The sequence below is a fragment of the Cynocephalus volans genome, chromosome 4 (genome assembly GCF_027409185.1).
Source record: "Cynocephalus volans isolate mCynVol1 chromosome 4, mCynVol1.pri, whole genome shotgun sequence".
Classification (NCBI taxonomy): domain Eukaryota; kingdom Metazoa; phylum Chordata; class Mammalia; order Dermoptera; family Cynocephalidae; genus Cynocephalus; species Cynocephalus volans.
Window position 1 is genome coordinate 50,262,074 of NC_084463.1, and position 16,091 is coordinate 50,278,164.

At 40.0% G+C, this 16,091-nt stretch overlaps 1 pseudogene; it reads right to left on the bottom strand.

Moving 5' to 3' along the window:
• Window positions 1-379: 379 nt before the first annotated feature.
• On the bottom strand, window positions 380-1,402 carry LOC134376125 (ras-related protein Rab-12-like; annotated as a pseudogene).
• Window positions 1,403-16,091: the final 14,689 nt, after the last annotated feature.

Here is a 16,091-nt window from a genome sequence, read left to right on the forward strand (position 1 = left end):
GGCTCTTTCCTTCCTTGGCGTTTTGAAGCACTTCCTTACTGAGCTGTATCTCCATGAGGACATGGTGCTACCCCCGACTGCCCTCTGTGTAGGCCATGAGTTCTGGAGTCAGTTGGGGCCAGAGCAGTGGGAAGGAGAGCCCCTGGGCCCTGTGAGGCCAATTCTTGCCCTGTGGCCAGAAGTGGGTCACAGTCTTGGCCATTATATCGGTGCCAAATGAGGGAGACTTCACAAAGCACCACATAGTCGTCACCTGGGCACTTGGGAAGTGGGCGGGCACCCCCAGCAGGTCTGTGCTGACCAGAGGCTGTGAGAAGTGCCCAACCTGACCTGCACAATGATGGGACTGGGTGCAGCTGCATCTCACAGGCTCCCCATCTCAGGGCAGAATGCACAAGCCAGGAGCGTCGAGGATGCAGACCTCATCACTGTCCAGAGTGTCTCCATCTCCCTCCTCTTCTTTCTCATCTTCCATCATCTCTGGGTGGGACCCTAAGCTGCCAGAGGGGCCCCCAGCAGGGGGCAAAGGGGGCTGGCCCCTCTAAATTCACCTGCAAAATAGGTAGACCTAGATGGGTGAGGCCTGAGGGAAGAGGCCACCTGAAGGCTGGGCCAGCTTCTGCAGGCTGCACATCGTGTCCAGCAGGGTGTCGGCCAGGTCCCACTGGTTGATGAGGGATATCTCCACTGCAGGGCATGTGGTCAGGGAGGCAGGGCTCGGAGAGCACATGCTTCACACAATGGCATGCTTGTTATCTGCTGTGCAAACTTTTTACCCTGTTGTCTGGTGATTTCTCTGTCCATTTCACAGTCCACCTTACTTTCAAGCAAGAGAAGTTCTGCATTTTCTGAAGCATACTTATCAATCATGTTCATCCATTTTGGCAAATCATCAAATGTTTCCTTTGTGATATCACGTACTAATTGATCCCCTTAGCACTGCTGTAATAAGCTGAAGTAGTGCTGTTGAATCTCTCCTGACCCTCTGTGTTCCAGATCTGTAATCTAATTTTCTTTCCTCTTAGCTCTACAGTTTTGATTTTAAAGTCAACACCCATGGTGGACTTGCAGGCTTCGCAGAAGGCCTCGCAGAAGGTATCATCGCTGAAGCGTTCCAGCAGGCTGGTCTTGCCCATGCCGGGAGCCCGTGATGATGATCTGCAGCTTGAAGTCAGCCTGCCTGGGGGCCTGCTTCCTCAGGCGGTCCTGGCCACCCAACAGCTCCGGGAAGCTCGCGCCCAGGCCACCGCCACCCCTGATCCCCTCCCTTGAGCAGCCCCGGCGTCCCACGGGCTCCAAGCTACAGCTGTGCCACCTGCTGGCTCCCCGCGCCCTCATCACTGCCACCACTGCCCGGAGAGGAGGAAGGTAAGCAACTGCTCCGCAGCAGCTGCAGCAGCATCCCGGACGAGGAGGGGCAAGAAGCTCAGGCCTTAATTCATCTTTAAAGGCTTAGTAGGCTTCTGCAGTAAAGCCATCTGGTCCTAGGCCTTTCTAGAGACTGCTAATTACTGCTTCAGTTTTGTTGCTTGTTATTGGACTGTTTCGGTTTTCTGCGTCATCTTGGTTCAGTCTTTGGTAGTTTGTGTGTGTCCAGAAATTTATCCTTTTTCTCTAGGTTTTCAGTTTTGTTGGTGTATGGCTGTTATAGTCTCTAATGATTCTTTGTGTTTCTTTGGTATCAGTTGTAATTTTTCCTTTTTCTTTTCTAATTTTTGAGTCTTCTTTTTTTTAGGTAGCCTAGCTAGTAGTTTGTTTTATCTTTTCAAAAATCCAAAGTTTTGTTTCATTGATCTTTCATATTGTTTTTTGGGCTTCTGTTTAATTTAGTTTTGCTCTGATTTTAATTGTTTTTTTCCATCAACTACCTGGGGATTGGATTGTTCTTGTTTTTCTAGTTCTTTGAGATGTAGTGTTAAGTTTACAACAATAAACAACCTGTCTCTCAACAGGATCCCACAGGTTTTGGTATGATGTGTCTTTATTTTCATTGGTTTCAAGAAATTTTTTGATTTCCTGTTTAATTTCTCCTTGTACCGTACTTCGTTCAGGAGCATGTTGTTTAATTTCCATGTATGCTTTCCAGAGTTTCACTTGTTATTGATTTCTCATTTCAATCTGTTGTGGTCTGAGTAGTTACTTCAGATAATTTCAGTTTTTGAAAGTCTGTGGAGACTTGATTTGTGACTGAACATGGGGTCTATTCTGAAGGATGTTCAAATGTGCTGAGAAGAATGTATATTCTGTGCTTGTTGGATGAAGTGTTCTGTAGATATCTGCCAATCCAACTGGTCTACAGTGTGTTTTAAATCTTGCGTTGCTCCACTGCTTTTTTTGCCTAGGTGATCTGTTCAGTGTTGAGAGAGGGTTGTTCAAGTCCTCCGCCATTATCGTGTTTGGGTTTATCTCTTTCATTAGGTCTAATGTGGGTACTCTGATATTGGGTGCATATATTTGTGATTTGTATGTCTTCTTGCTGGATACATCCCTATAATTAAATACTAGCTTTCTTTGTTTCTTTGATGGCTTTTGGTTTAAATAGTTTTATCCAATATAAGAGAAGATATTCTTGCTCGTTTTTGGCTTGTATTTGCATAGCACAACTTTTGCCATCCTTCCACTCTTAGTCTGTGTGTGTCTTTACAGGTGTGGTGAGTCTTTTCAAGTATATGTTGGATCTAGCTTTTTAATCCAGTCAGTCAGCCAGTCTGTGTTTTTTGAGTGGGGAATTGAATACATTTGCATTGAGAGTTATTATTGAAAGGTATTGAGTTAGTCCTGGCATTTAATTGAGTTTTGTTTGAATGTTGTTCTAGATATCTTTTGTTCCTTCCCTTTTTATTATTTGTCTTCTGTGTGTGTGGGTTTTTTGTGGTGGTTAAATAAAGTTTCCCTTTTTCATTTGCATTTTTGTTCTACCAGTGGATTTTGTTCTTGTGTACTCATGGTAGTGATTATTGTTTTTTGAATTGTAGATGAAGTATACTCCCTTGAGGATTTCTTTCTGTAGGGCTGGTTGTGTGGTGGTGAACTCTTGCAGTTTTTGCTTGGGAAATATAGTACTACTTCCTCGTTTCTGAAGGATCGCCTTGCTGGGTATAAGTGTTCTTGGTGGCAGTTTTTTTTTTCTTTTAGTATTTTTAATATATCATCCCATTCTCTTCTGACCTTTAGGGTTTCTTATGAGAAGCCTGCTGTTAGTCTGATGGAGGCTCCCTTATAGGTGACTTGATGCTCTTCTCTTGCTGCTTTTAAGATTCTCTTTGTTTTTGAGCTTTGCCAGTTTGACTGTAATGTGTCTCGAGGACCTTTTTGGATTGAATCTGTTTTGGGATCTTTGAGCCTCCTGGATGTGAAGGGTCCATTTCTCTCCCTATACCTGGGGAGTTTTCCACTACTTTTTCATCGATTATGTTTTTAATTCTTTTTATTTGTTTCTCTTTCCTTCTGGAACATCCATGATTCAGATGTTTGTGCACTTTGGGTTGTCTGCTAGCTCTTAGATTTTCTTCATTTTTGAAATTCTTTTATTTTTTTGCCCAGCAGGGTTATTTTGAGAAGACCATCTTGAAGATCAGAAATGCTTCTTTCTGTTTGTTCTAGCCTGCCATTTAAATTTGCAATTATGTTTTTTCTTTTATCAAATGAACCTTCAGCTCCATGAACCTCAGCTAAACTCTTTTTTAGAATGTTAATCTCTTTATATGTTTTGTTTTTCAGACCCTGGATACTTTTTCTCATTTTGTTGTGCTGAGTCTTCTTGTGTGTCATTGAGTTGCCTTAAGACTTGCTCAGAATTCCTTTCCAGTCATTTCAGGGGTTTCCTGTTCTGTAGGATCTGGCATTTGAGAATTACTTATTCCTTTCTAGTGTCTTCTTTTCTTTCCTTTTTTTCTTAAAACATACTTTTAGTCTCTCACCTTGATTTCTGCTCATCTGATAGATCACTTGCTTCTTTTATTACTCTGGAGTCTGGAGTGGACTTTGAGGAGAAAGACTGACTCTTCCTTTTCCAGGCAGCTCTGGTGACTCTTCTCTGTGTCAGTGCAGTTGGATATGTGGTGGGCCCCCTTGCATGGTGGTCATGGCTGCTCTGTGGTGGCAAGCTGTCCTTGTTGAGGTACAATCTGTGGTGCCTGCTGTTGTGGTGCATGTCCGTGGAAGTGGTTTGTGTCTTCTCTGTCCCTGTGGCAAAGCTCCTCCTGCTGTCTGCATGGGCAGGAGTGGGGTTGGTTGTGCCTGGGCATTTCCCTGCTTTTGGCCTCCCTGTCATGGCACCTGTGCTTTTCCTGCCTCCTACATGGGTGGGGATGGAGTTCCTCCCTTCCTCTTGAGAGTGGTGGTTATTTATTGATTTTCCAAATTTCAGTATGCACATCTAGAACCCTGATTTGGAGGCCTTGTCTAGCTCGGGATCCCAGGATCTTCTTTCAGACATACGACATTCATTCAGTTAATATTCACAGGTGCTGTTCTACTGTCTTTGCCTGCACATCTGCAGGGACCCTCAATGATTCATCTATCACCCATGGAAAGAGTGAATCGTTTACCAGCTGCTGGAGTGTCCTGCATCATCTGTGCAGATCTGCGAATACCTGCAGGTCACAGATGCTGTGTGCAGCCACCTGGGCCTCCCATAGCAGAGGAGGATATGAAGGTGTGGTAAAAGAGTTAAGAATATTTTTAAATTTTACTTACACAAAAGTTTTCTGATTTATCATGTTTGGTGCCTCTATAATTACCATTTGTATGTATGTGCATGCATAATATGTAAAAGTTGTTTGATTAGTTCTGTGTTGCTGATTTCTTAACTTATTTCTATTATTCTTCTCAGTTTTGAAATCTACTCTGAACATTCATTTAAGGTCACCTTGCATATGGGCCTGAGATAATTCTAGGACATATTAACTGGGTTTAAACCCTGGCTCTACCATTTACTGGAAATTTGACAAAATATTCTCATAAAAAAGCAAGATTTATGTATTTGCTCTCACAGGTTATTTATGTGGTTTTATGCATTAATATATTTTTTAAAACTGCTAGAATGACATCCTGTGTATAGTGTTCAAAAAGAAGTGGTGTTGCTATTCTTAATATTATATTAGAGCCTGTATGTCACATGCAATCCATTCAGTTCAAAGTCATCCAGGAATCCTTTCCTCGGTATTCTACCTCTGTGCTACTCAAAAGTGTGGCATTTGGGCCAACGGCATTGGCATCACTTGAACTTGTTAGAAATGCTGACACTCAGGACCAACCCAAGACATCTTTAGATCAGACTTTGCTTTTAATAAGATTTCCAGTTCATTGTTGCACACATTAAATTTTGAGAAGTATGCTTGTTACTCCCCATGACTGTTTTTCTTCTAAGAAATATACATGACTTATCCTAAGTGATATAAATATGGAACTCCAAAATGTATATTCCTATATTGATGCTTTAATTTTATACTTTATATCTCAAAAGCATAGTGTCTACACTGGTTATGTAAATCTTATGTCATTCTTTTTGCACAGTTAGGAAATACATTAGAGAATATGACGATGTTGACAAGTATCTTATTGGATAATTCAGGTCACTTATATGAGTCAGGACATGTTTTCCTAACTCTGTAATTTTATCTTGGGTCAAATGAAGAACTCCGCCCATGATTGTTATGTTATTTATTTATTTATTTTTATTTTAGGGACTGTCAACATTTGGAGATGGGGCTGTAGAATTTTCTCCAGAGGAATGGGAATGCCTGGACCCTGCTCAGTGGAATTTGCGTAGAGTTGTGATGTTAGAGAACTACAGAAACCTGGTCTCCCTGGGTGAGGATAACTTCCCTCCAGAATTGCCAATCCACACCAAGGTTTTTATTTCCTTTCTATGTAGAAGGTCTCTTGAGAGATTGTGCTTTGCATATATGCATTTAAGATTTCTGTTTTCAAGAAAAAAAAAAGAGGTTTGTTGGTGGAAAAGAAAATCTTCATGATGTTTCATCTTGACGTTAGTCTTCCCTTTCTTAGGGTGATCCTTAGCCTTCACTCTAATTTATTAACAATTCTAGATATTCAGTGGCATATAATATTGTCGCCCACACCTTAAAATACATTTCCCCCCTTTGTATTTGATTCAGTAGTAATTGGAAGTGGAGGTCAAGATCCACAAATTTGTAATGCTTTCAAAATATTCTAATGGGTGTGCCAGGAAAGTATTTTGGGATATCGTTTTGTACAGTTTTCCAGAGTGTTCTGTGTTCTCCACTGAGCACAGAATTAGATGGATTAAAAAAATTTCATGAAGTCATGTGACTTTTTCTGATAAAACAGGCCTTCCTGTCTTTAAGCTGTACCTGGCCATCTTTTTGGAACAGAGGAAAGAATCCAGGAATATGTAGAGAGAAATGACCGTCGCCAAACACCCAGGTAGGTGAGTGTACGTGAGCAGATAACACAGGTCAGGACACGTCCAAAGGTCAAAGAAGAAACCAGACTTTAAAGTGGGAATTGGGAAGATCTGCTCCAGTGAAAATAATTTTGGGGGAGCCTTGGTTTATTTCTCTTGTTTTCACAGAGGTACATTTTCTATTTAGTGCTCTTAAGTTTTTCTGATCATTTTTCTTCCCCTTCAATTATCTTTTTTCAAATTAATAGTGAGAGCTAAAGCTTTCTTTAGGGTCTCACAATCTGACTGCTCTTCCATTGATAAAGGAGACCTGGGTTAATCTGGGCATTTGTCTGAGGGACCTCTATGTTAAGTCATTTTAAGTTTTGTTTGTTTGTTTCAAGTCAGAAGTGTGTGACAGGTGTGGTGAAACATACTGGGATTTAGTTCAAAAATCCTAGAAACAGTGTAGACAGATGTCACATATTTCCAATCCCATGAAGTTTTCAAAGGCAACTGTATAGAAATTCAGACTCAGTAATTTCATCTGAGCACAAAGCATCTCCCTAACTAGAGGAAAATCTAACCCTGTATTTCACCTCTAAATTTTCTTTTTTTTCTAGACTAAAATAAGAGAGGAATTTAAACAAATTTTGCAACTGTGAAGTGGTGTAGTGCATTTCTTACTGTAGAGAATTCTTAACTAGTGTCCATGGGAGCTTAGAACATTGGCTAGTATGTAGTAAAGTTCTGAGTGTTGCTTTACATCTTATCAGTGTATAATTTTGTCTGATTTAGTATGAAGCTTACTGAGAATGTGTCCTCTGTTCGTTCTTGCTTTTTTGCCCCCTCCTCCGTTTCTTCTTCAGTTCCCCCCCTTTTTTTGTGACGTGGAATTTTTACAAATATAAATTGCATATGTTAAAGCTGTACATTGTGATGAGTTGGTATAAGTATACATTGTGTAATGACCAACATAACCATGTTAACTAACACAGTCATCGGCTCACAGTTGCCATATTTTTTTGTGGTGGAAACACAATGTGCTCTCTTAAAAAATTCCAAGTGTACAATACATAGTTAACTATAGTCCCAATGTTTACATTAGTTCCCCCAAATTTACCTTGTAACTGAAAGGTTATAGCCTTTGATCAACGTCTTTCCATCTCACTACCCCTGGCTGTCAGCACCCACCATTGTGTTTTAACTCTACCTTTTTTTTATTAGATTTTACATGTAACTTATATCAAAATATTTGTATTTTTCCTGTCTTATTTCAGATACCATAATGTCCTATCAGGTTCATCCATGATGTCACAAGTGGGAGGGTTGCCTTTTTCTTTATGGTTGAATACTATGTATATGAAGGTACTTTAAAAAGTTAATGGCAAGAGTCAAATTATCTTTTCATTTTATTTTTCCAAGAACTTCTTGAGGTACCCTCATATATACCACATGTTACTTATCCACTCTTCTGTCAATGGACCTTTAGGTTGTTTTTATATCTTGGCTATTGTGAATAATGTGCTATGAACAAGGGGGTACAGAAATTTCTTTGACATACTAGTTCTATTTTTTTTGTGTGTATACCCAGGTGTGGAATTGAATTGATTGCAAGGTAGTTCAATTTTTAATTTTTGGAGACACCTCCATATTGTTTTCATATAGATTGGATCAGTTTACATCCCTATCAAAAGTGTAGGAAAGTTTCTTTTTTTCGCACACCCTCAACATTTGTTATCTTGACTTTTTGATAAAAGCTATCTTAAGGGTGTGAGGTGATATCTCACTGTGGTTTGATTTGCATTTCCCTGATGGTTAGTGATGCCAAGCAGCACCTTTTCATAAACCTCTTTGCTACTTTTACATCTTCTGTAGAGAAATATATATTTAGGTCCTTTACATATTTTTCAATTAGATTTACTACTTTCTTTTTTTCACTCTTAAGTTTTGTTAGATCATTATTACTTAGCAGGTATATTTTCTCCGAGTCCATTGGTTTCCTTTGTTGTACATAAACTGTTTAGCCTGATAAACTCTCGTGTGTGTGTGTGTGTGTGTGTGTGTGTGTGTGTGTGTGTGTGTGTGTGTGTGTGTGTGTGTGTTGTTTCTTCTTTGCTCTTTTTGATTGTGCTTTTGGTGTCATACCCCCCAAAATTATTGCCATGGTCAATGTCATGGAGATTCTCTCTGGCTTCTTGGAGTTTTACAGTTTCTGGTGTTATATTAAAGTGTTTAACTCATTTCGAGATAATTTTTGTATGTCGTACAAGATAAGTGTTCAGTGTCTTTCCTTTGCTTGTGGATATCCACTTTTTCCAGAAATTTTTGTTGAGACTACACTTTCCGTTTTATATCTTGGTGGTTTGGTCAAAGATTAGTTGATCTATACTCATGGGTTTAATTGTGGTCTGTCCTGTTTCATTGGTCTGTGTGTCTGTTTTTATGCTGGTACCATCCTCTTCTGATTACCTTAGCGTTGTAATGTAGTTTGAAGTGAAGAAGTGTGACACCTCCAACTTAGTTGTTCTTTAAAATTACATTGGCTATCTGGGGTCATTTGTGATCCCATATGAATTTAGAATTTTATTGCTGTTTTTCTGAAAAGTGCCACTTGAATTTAGATGGATTCCTGTGGATCTATAGATCAGTTTCTTTAGTATGAACATTTTATGGATATTATTAGTTTTGCATTTCATAAACAAGGAATGTCTTTCCATTTATTTGGGTCTACTTTAATTACTTCTGTCATATTTTACAGTTTTCAAGGAACAGATTTTTCACTTCCTGTGTTAAATTTACTCATAAATATTTTATAAGTTTTGATGCTCTTTTATATGGGATTGCTAATTTTTTTCTTGAATAGTTCAATGTTAGTGTATAGAAATGCAACTGATTTTTTTATGTTGATTTTTGTGATCTGTAACTTTACTAAATGTTTATTAATTTTATGATTTTGTTTGCTGTAGTCTTTAAGGCTTTCCATATCTATAAAATCACATCATTAGCAAGCAGAAACAATTTTTATTCCTTTTGTATTTGAATTTTTTTTGTTTGTTCCTTTTTTTCATACCTAATTGTTGTAGCTCTATGTTCCAGTACTATGTTTATTGAAGTGATGAGAGTGGGCATACTTGTCTCATTCCTGAGAGTAGAGGAAAAAATGTCAGCATTTTTCCACTGAGTGTTATGTTACATAAGTGCTTATTATGTATGGCCTCTGTGCGGAGATATATTTTTTTGTATGTGTATTGTTTAGAGATTTTATTATGAATGCATGTTAAATTTTGTCAGATGATTTTTTTTTTTTTTTTCTTTTTGTGACCGGCCGCACCGAGCGCACCAGCCATCCCTATATAGGATCTGAACCCGCGGCGGGAGTGCTGCAGCGCTCCCAGCGCCACACTCTCCTGAGTGCGCCACGGGGTCGGCCCTTGTCAGATGTTTTTAATGCATCCTTTGAGAGAGTGGTATGATCTTTGTTTTTCATAGTGAGATTGTGATATACCATTTTTATTGATTTGCATAGGTCGAGCCATCCTTTCATCCCAGGGATAAATTCCACTTGATCATGTTAGAGGATCCTTTTCAGGACTTGATGAATTTGGTTTCTAGAGTTTTGTTGAGGATATTTACTGGTATCTTTATCAGGAATATTGCCTCATAGTTTTTTTTTCTTGTAATGTCCTTACCTGGCTTCAGTACTAGGGTAATGTTGTCCTCATCAAGTGAGTGTGGAAGTGTTCACTCCTTTTCAATATTTTGGAAGAATTTGGAAAGAATTAGCATTATTTCCTCTTCTGATTCTTGGTAGAATTTACCCACAAAGTCATCCTTCCTTGGGCATTACTTTGTTGAGAGATTTTTGATTATTGCTTCATCTTCTTACTAATTATTGATCTGCTCAGGTTTTTCAATTTTTTATGATTTAATCTTCATATGTTTTCCATTTTTAAAAGTTTATCTATCTTTTCTCAGTTATATTATATTTGGCATACACCTGTTCATAGTGGTCCTTTATAATCCTTTGTATTTCTGTGGTATCACTTGTAATGTCTCCTCTTTAATTTGTAATTTTTTGAGCTCTCTCTCTTTTCTTAACCTTGGTTAACCTAGCCAAATCTTGCCAATTTTGTTGCCTTTAAAAAAAAAACAACTCAATTCTTAGTTTGATGTTTTCTGTTCTCTTTTGAGTTTCTATTTTATCCCTTTGCACTCTAATGTTCTTTCATTCACCATGCTAACAGTGGCATTATTTAATAGTTTATTTTCAAGTTTATAGTAGTCCATTCCTTTTGCTTAAAAGAATATACATAAAACTGGGTAATTTGTAAGAAAACAAAATTTATTGCTTACAGTTTTTGAGGCTGGGAAGTCCAAAGTCCATGGAACACATCTAGTGAGGTTCTTCTTTGGTGATGGCTTTGTAGCCATGCAGGAGTCTCAACATGGAAGAAAATGGTGGAGCAGAGAGAGACTCTCATGTGCTCTCCTTTTCAAGCCCTCAGGATCATACTCCTGACCATTATTAATCCATTCACTTCCACATGGTCCTACAGTCTAATCATCTCTTCAAGGCCCCACCTTTCAGTTACCACAGTAGGATCTCCCACCCTCCACAGTTACAGTGGGGACCAAGTTTTCAACATTTGGAACTTTTGGGGATGCAGTTTAAGCTTCAGTGAGTTTGGGGTTGGACATTCAATACACAGTATTCTACTCCTTGCCCCCCAAAACTCATGTTCTTTACCCATACAAATATATTTATTTCATCCCCAAAGTCTTCACTTGTTTCAGCTCAAAAGACCCAAGTTCAGGGCCAAGTCCGTGGCGCACTCAGGAGAGTGCGGCACCGGGAGTGAAGCGACGCTCCCTCTGCGGGTTTGGATCCTATATAGGAATGGCCCGTGCACTCACTGGCTGAGTGCCGGTCACGAAAAAGATGAAAACAAACAAAAAGACCCAAGTTCAAAGTCCCATATGCAAAATCAGAATAAGTTATCTCCTTCCAAGATTCAGTTGTGGGACAAGCACAGGGTCAAAAAAGGAGAAATAGGCCAAAAGAAAAAGGTTTAGCAGGTCTCGATGGAGTTTGGATGTGTTGTCCCCTCCAACACTCATGGCAATTTGATCCCCAGTGTGGCACTGTTGGAAAGTGATTGAGTCTTGGGGGCAGATTCCTCATGAATGGATTAGTGCTCTCTTAGGTGGGGGGAGTAATGAGTGAGTTCTTGCCCTATTAGTTCTGCTATAGCTGGTTGTTCATAGGACTCTGGCACCTCCTTCCTGTTTCTTGCTTCCTCTCACCATGTGATCTGCTTGTACCTGCCAGCTGCCTGCCGCTTTCCACCACAAGTAGAAGGAGCCTGAGACCCATGCCAGATGCTATCCCAGAATCATAAGCCAAATAAATAAACCTCTTTTCCTTATGGATTATTGTCTTAGGTATTCTGTTATAGCAACACAAAATGGACTGATACAGGTCCCAAACAAGTCAGAATCCCAGAAGGGCAGGCACTAAGTCTCAAGCTGGTGAATCCTTTACCTTGACTGCATGTTTGTCCTCTGCGTGCTGTGCAGGGGTTGGGTCTCCAGGTCCTCAGGCACCTCTACTCCTATGGTTTTCCTGGTCTAAAGGCCATGTTTCAGCTCTCTCAGGCTGGCTTTGCTCGCTGGTAGCTTCACAGTTCTGGGGTCTCCATTGTGGTCCTGCTTCTACCTCTCCAGTAGGCATGGAGCTGGTGGGATTTCACTTCTGCCACTCTAACCTCACATTTCCACTCAGCATTGCTCTGGTGAAGGCTGACTGTGAATTTGCCCTGAGACAGATCTCTTCCTGGGTCACCAGCCTTCTCTGTGTCCTTTGAAATCAGGGTGCCTCCACCTTGGGAGCCTCCACTGCTCTGGCATATTCTGCCAGCCTGCAGAATTAACAGTGCATGGATGCCTTCAAGGCTTCAGGCTTGTATTTTCCAAAGCTGTGGGTCCACCCACACCTGGGACCAGTTTAGCCACAGCTGAAGTGGCCAAAGCCGCTGAAGTGCTGCTGTGGGGAGCAGCATCCTGAGGTGGCCCTGGCCAGTGAGCCTGCAGTGGGCACCTCAGGCCTGTTCCCCAAGACCATTCTGTCTCCTTAGGCCTCTGGGCCTGTAATGGAAAAGATAAACCCTGAAATCCCTTCAGGATCTTTTTTCCCTTCTCTTGCTAATTCTTTTCTGTAATCCTCTCCTTAGCAAAAGGTCCCTGGTCTACACTCTTGCTTTTGTGGCTGGGCTGGAAGTATTCAAATTATTTGTGATATGCTTTCTTTTGAATTGTAAATTCTGGCTTTTCCTCATGCCTTTACTGCTGTAACTCAGCATAGATGGTTACAAGCAGCCATGTAGCCTCCTTGGAAATTTCTTTCATCAAGAACCCAGGGTCAGCAACTTTAAGTTCCACATTCCATAAAACTTGTGGGCATGGACAGAATGCAGCCATGTTTCTTGCAAGTTCATAACAAGGGTGATCTTTGCCCTAGTTTCCAATAAACTACTTAGTTTGATTGAAACCTCCTCAGAATGGTCTTTACAGGACATATTTCTATAAGCACCATTTAACCAGTCTCTAAAATATTCCAAACTTTCCCTGGTTTTCTTGTCTTTTAAACTCACACCAGCATCTACACTTTTTGTAGCCTGCTCCTTCAGATTCTTCCAGCCTTCTGCGCATTACCCATTTCCAAAGCTGCTGCTTCCACATTTTTGAGTATCTGTTATAAGCAACACCCCATTCTTGGTACCAATACTCTATTGTTTTGTTACTTACGACAAAATACATGGAACTAGGTAATTTGTAAGAAAATAAAATTTATTGTTCATAGTTTTGGAGGCAGGGAAGTCCAAAGTCCACGGGACACCTCTAGTGAAGGTATTCTTTGGTGGTGGCTTTATAGCAATGTAGGGGTCTCACAGGGCAGAAAATGGCAGAGCAGAGAGAGAGACTCTCCTGTGCTTTCCTTTTAAAGCTCTCAGAGCCGCAGCCCTGAGCACCATTATTAATCCATTCACTATGACATGGTTCTACAGTTTAATCACCACTTTAAGGCCCCATCTTTGAATTACCGTAATAGGGTTTTCTACCCTCAGCAGTTACAGAGGGGGCCAGGTTTTCCACACCTGGAACTTTGGGGGACACACTTTTTAAGCTTCAGTGAGTTTGGGTTGGGACATTGAATCCACTGCAAATTTCCTTGGGGGTTAAACTTAGATCGTCTATTTCATATCCTTTAAAATTAACTTAGAAATTATTCACTGGAAACTTTTATCCTAAAGTGCTTTTGCTTCATCTCATAAGTCTAGTTTGTTTTTATTTTTGTTCATCTGGAGATACCTTTTGAATTTTCTTTAATCAATTGGCTTTTCAGAAGCACATCTGCAGTAGTTTTGATTTCCAGTTTTATGCCATTGTGGTATTTAAAAAACCTTGATATAAATGAATCCTTTTTAAATTTGTTAAGATTTTTTTTTGTTTTGTGTTTTTGCCCAACATATCTGTCCTGTAGAATGTCTAAAGAATGTTTCATGTGTGCTTGAGAAATGTGTATTCTGATACCTTTGGATAAAATGTTCTGTATCTGTCTTTTATGCTCATTTGGTCTATAGTGTTGTACAAGTGCACGGATTCCTTGGTTTTCTGTCTGAATGATCTATTGTTTTAATTCAGGTTTTGAATTCTCTATTATTACTGTATTTCTGTCTATTTCTACAGTTCTATAAATATTTTCTTTATATATTTAGGCTGTGTGAGTGTATATATATATTTATTGCTATATCCTCTTGACAAATTTACCACCTTGTTATCACGTAGTGATCTTGACTCTTGTGACAGATTTTTCCTGGCAGTCTATTTTGTCTATAACTACTCTTGTACTCCTTTGTTTATAATTTTTATGAATTGTTTTTCTTTTTCTCTTTTAGTGTCTGTGTGTTCTTATATCTAAAATGAGTCTCTTGTAAGCTCTGTACTGTTTGATTTCATGTTTTTTAATCAATTAAGCCACTCTTTGTCATTTTCTGCTGCTTTAACAGTACCACAGACTGGGGAACTTACAAAGAGTAGAAATTTTTTCTGACTCATGATTCAAGAGGCTGGAAAGATCAAGAGCACAGTGCTGACATGCTGAAAGGGCCTTCTGGCTACATCAAAACATCACAGAAGGCATGAGAGGTGACGGGGCACGAGAAAGAGAGAGCTCACACTTATTACAGGTGCATTCTCAACTAACCCACATCTGTAATAATGACATTAATCCATTGATGAAGGCAAAGCATTTATGATCTAGTCACCTCCTTAATGACTCATCTCTTAATGCGTCACAATGGCAATTAAATTTCAACATGAGTTTTTTTTAAATTATATAAGAGGTTGTGGAGCAGTTGGGTGTGAGGAGGAGAGAGAAAGAGAGAGGGAAATAGGGTGGGAGGAGGAGACAGGAGAGTGTACATGGTTGAGGCCTGTGGAACCCCCCTCATTCCAGCAGGGGATACCGGGGGCTTCCAGTGGCAGCTTGGTCATTGCTGGGCTGGATGCAGATGTCAAGGGGGTATGGCTGAAGCCCTTGGCCCCTACTGTCAACATGAGTTTTGAAGGGACATTCAAACCATAGCATCCTTCTCCTTGCTCTACAAAACTTGTGTTCTCACATACAAAATATATTTATTCTGTCCCAGTAACCCCAAAGTCTTAGCTTGCTTTTTAGCATCAGTTAAAAAGTTTAAAGGCCTGAGTCTCATCTAAATCAGACACGTGTGACACTTCAAGCATGATTCATCCTGACGCAAATTTTCTTGAACTGTGGGCCTGGGAAATCAAAACAAGTTATGTATTTCCAAAATACAATGGTGATCCAGACATTGGAAATTTTATGAAGTTCTAAAGAAAGAAATAGGCAAGAATAAAGGAGTAATGGGCTCCATATAAGTTTTAAATCTAACGGGGAAATATTAAATCTTAATCCTCTAGAATAATCTTCCTTGACTCCATGCTTTGCTTTCTGGGCACATTGATGAGTTCTGTGCACATGCAAAATGAACACCATTGGAACACCACCAAGGCTTATGCTTGTACCTTCTAGATTGGTGGCCTAAGTCACACCTAGGGCCAATTGAGCCATGGATAAAGTGACTACAAAACACTCACAAGATTCATGGGACAGAGACCTGAGGCAGCCCTGAGCCATGAGCCATTTCTGTCCTTAAGGCCCTATCTTTCTGAGCCTGTGATGGGAGAGGCAGCCTCAAATATCTGAAATGCCTTCAGAGTCTTCATTCCATTGTCCTGATGCATAGCACCTGGCTTCTTTCTGTTCATGGTACTTTATTTAGCAAAGCTTCTCTTGGCCACACAATTGGTTTGTTCTCCTGAAGATGCCTTTATACTCTTGGTCAGGCTGCAAATTTTTCAAATGTTTCTGCGCTGCTTACTTTTTAGTTATAAATTTTGTCTTTAGATAATTTTTCTCCTTTTGCATCTTACCGTGTGCAATTAAAAGGAGCACACAGCTTCTTCAATATTTTGCTCAGAAATTTATTCCATCAGATATTCTAGTTCTTGCTATTAAAATTATGCCTTCCCTGTGGTATTTCCCAGTGACACAGTGGAAGTTTTCCAAGCTCAGTTCCCTGTATGAAGGATCGCGGGGTGGCAAGCATTGGGAGTGTCTTGCTTGGCTCTTGCCGTA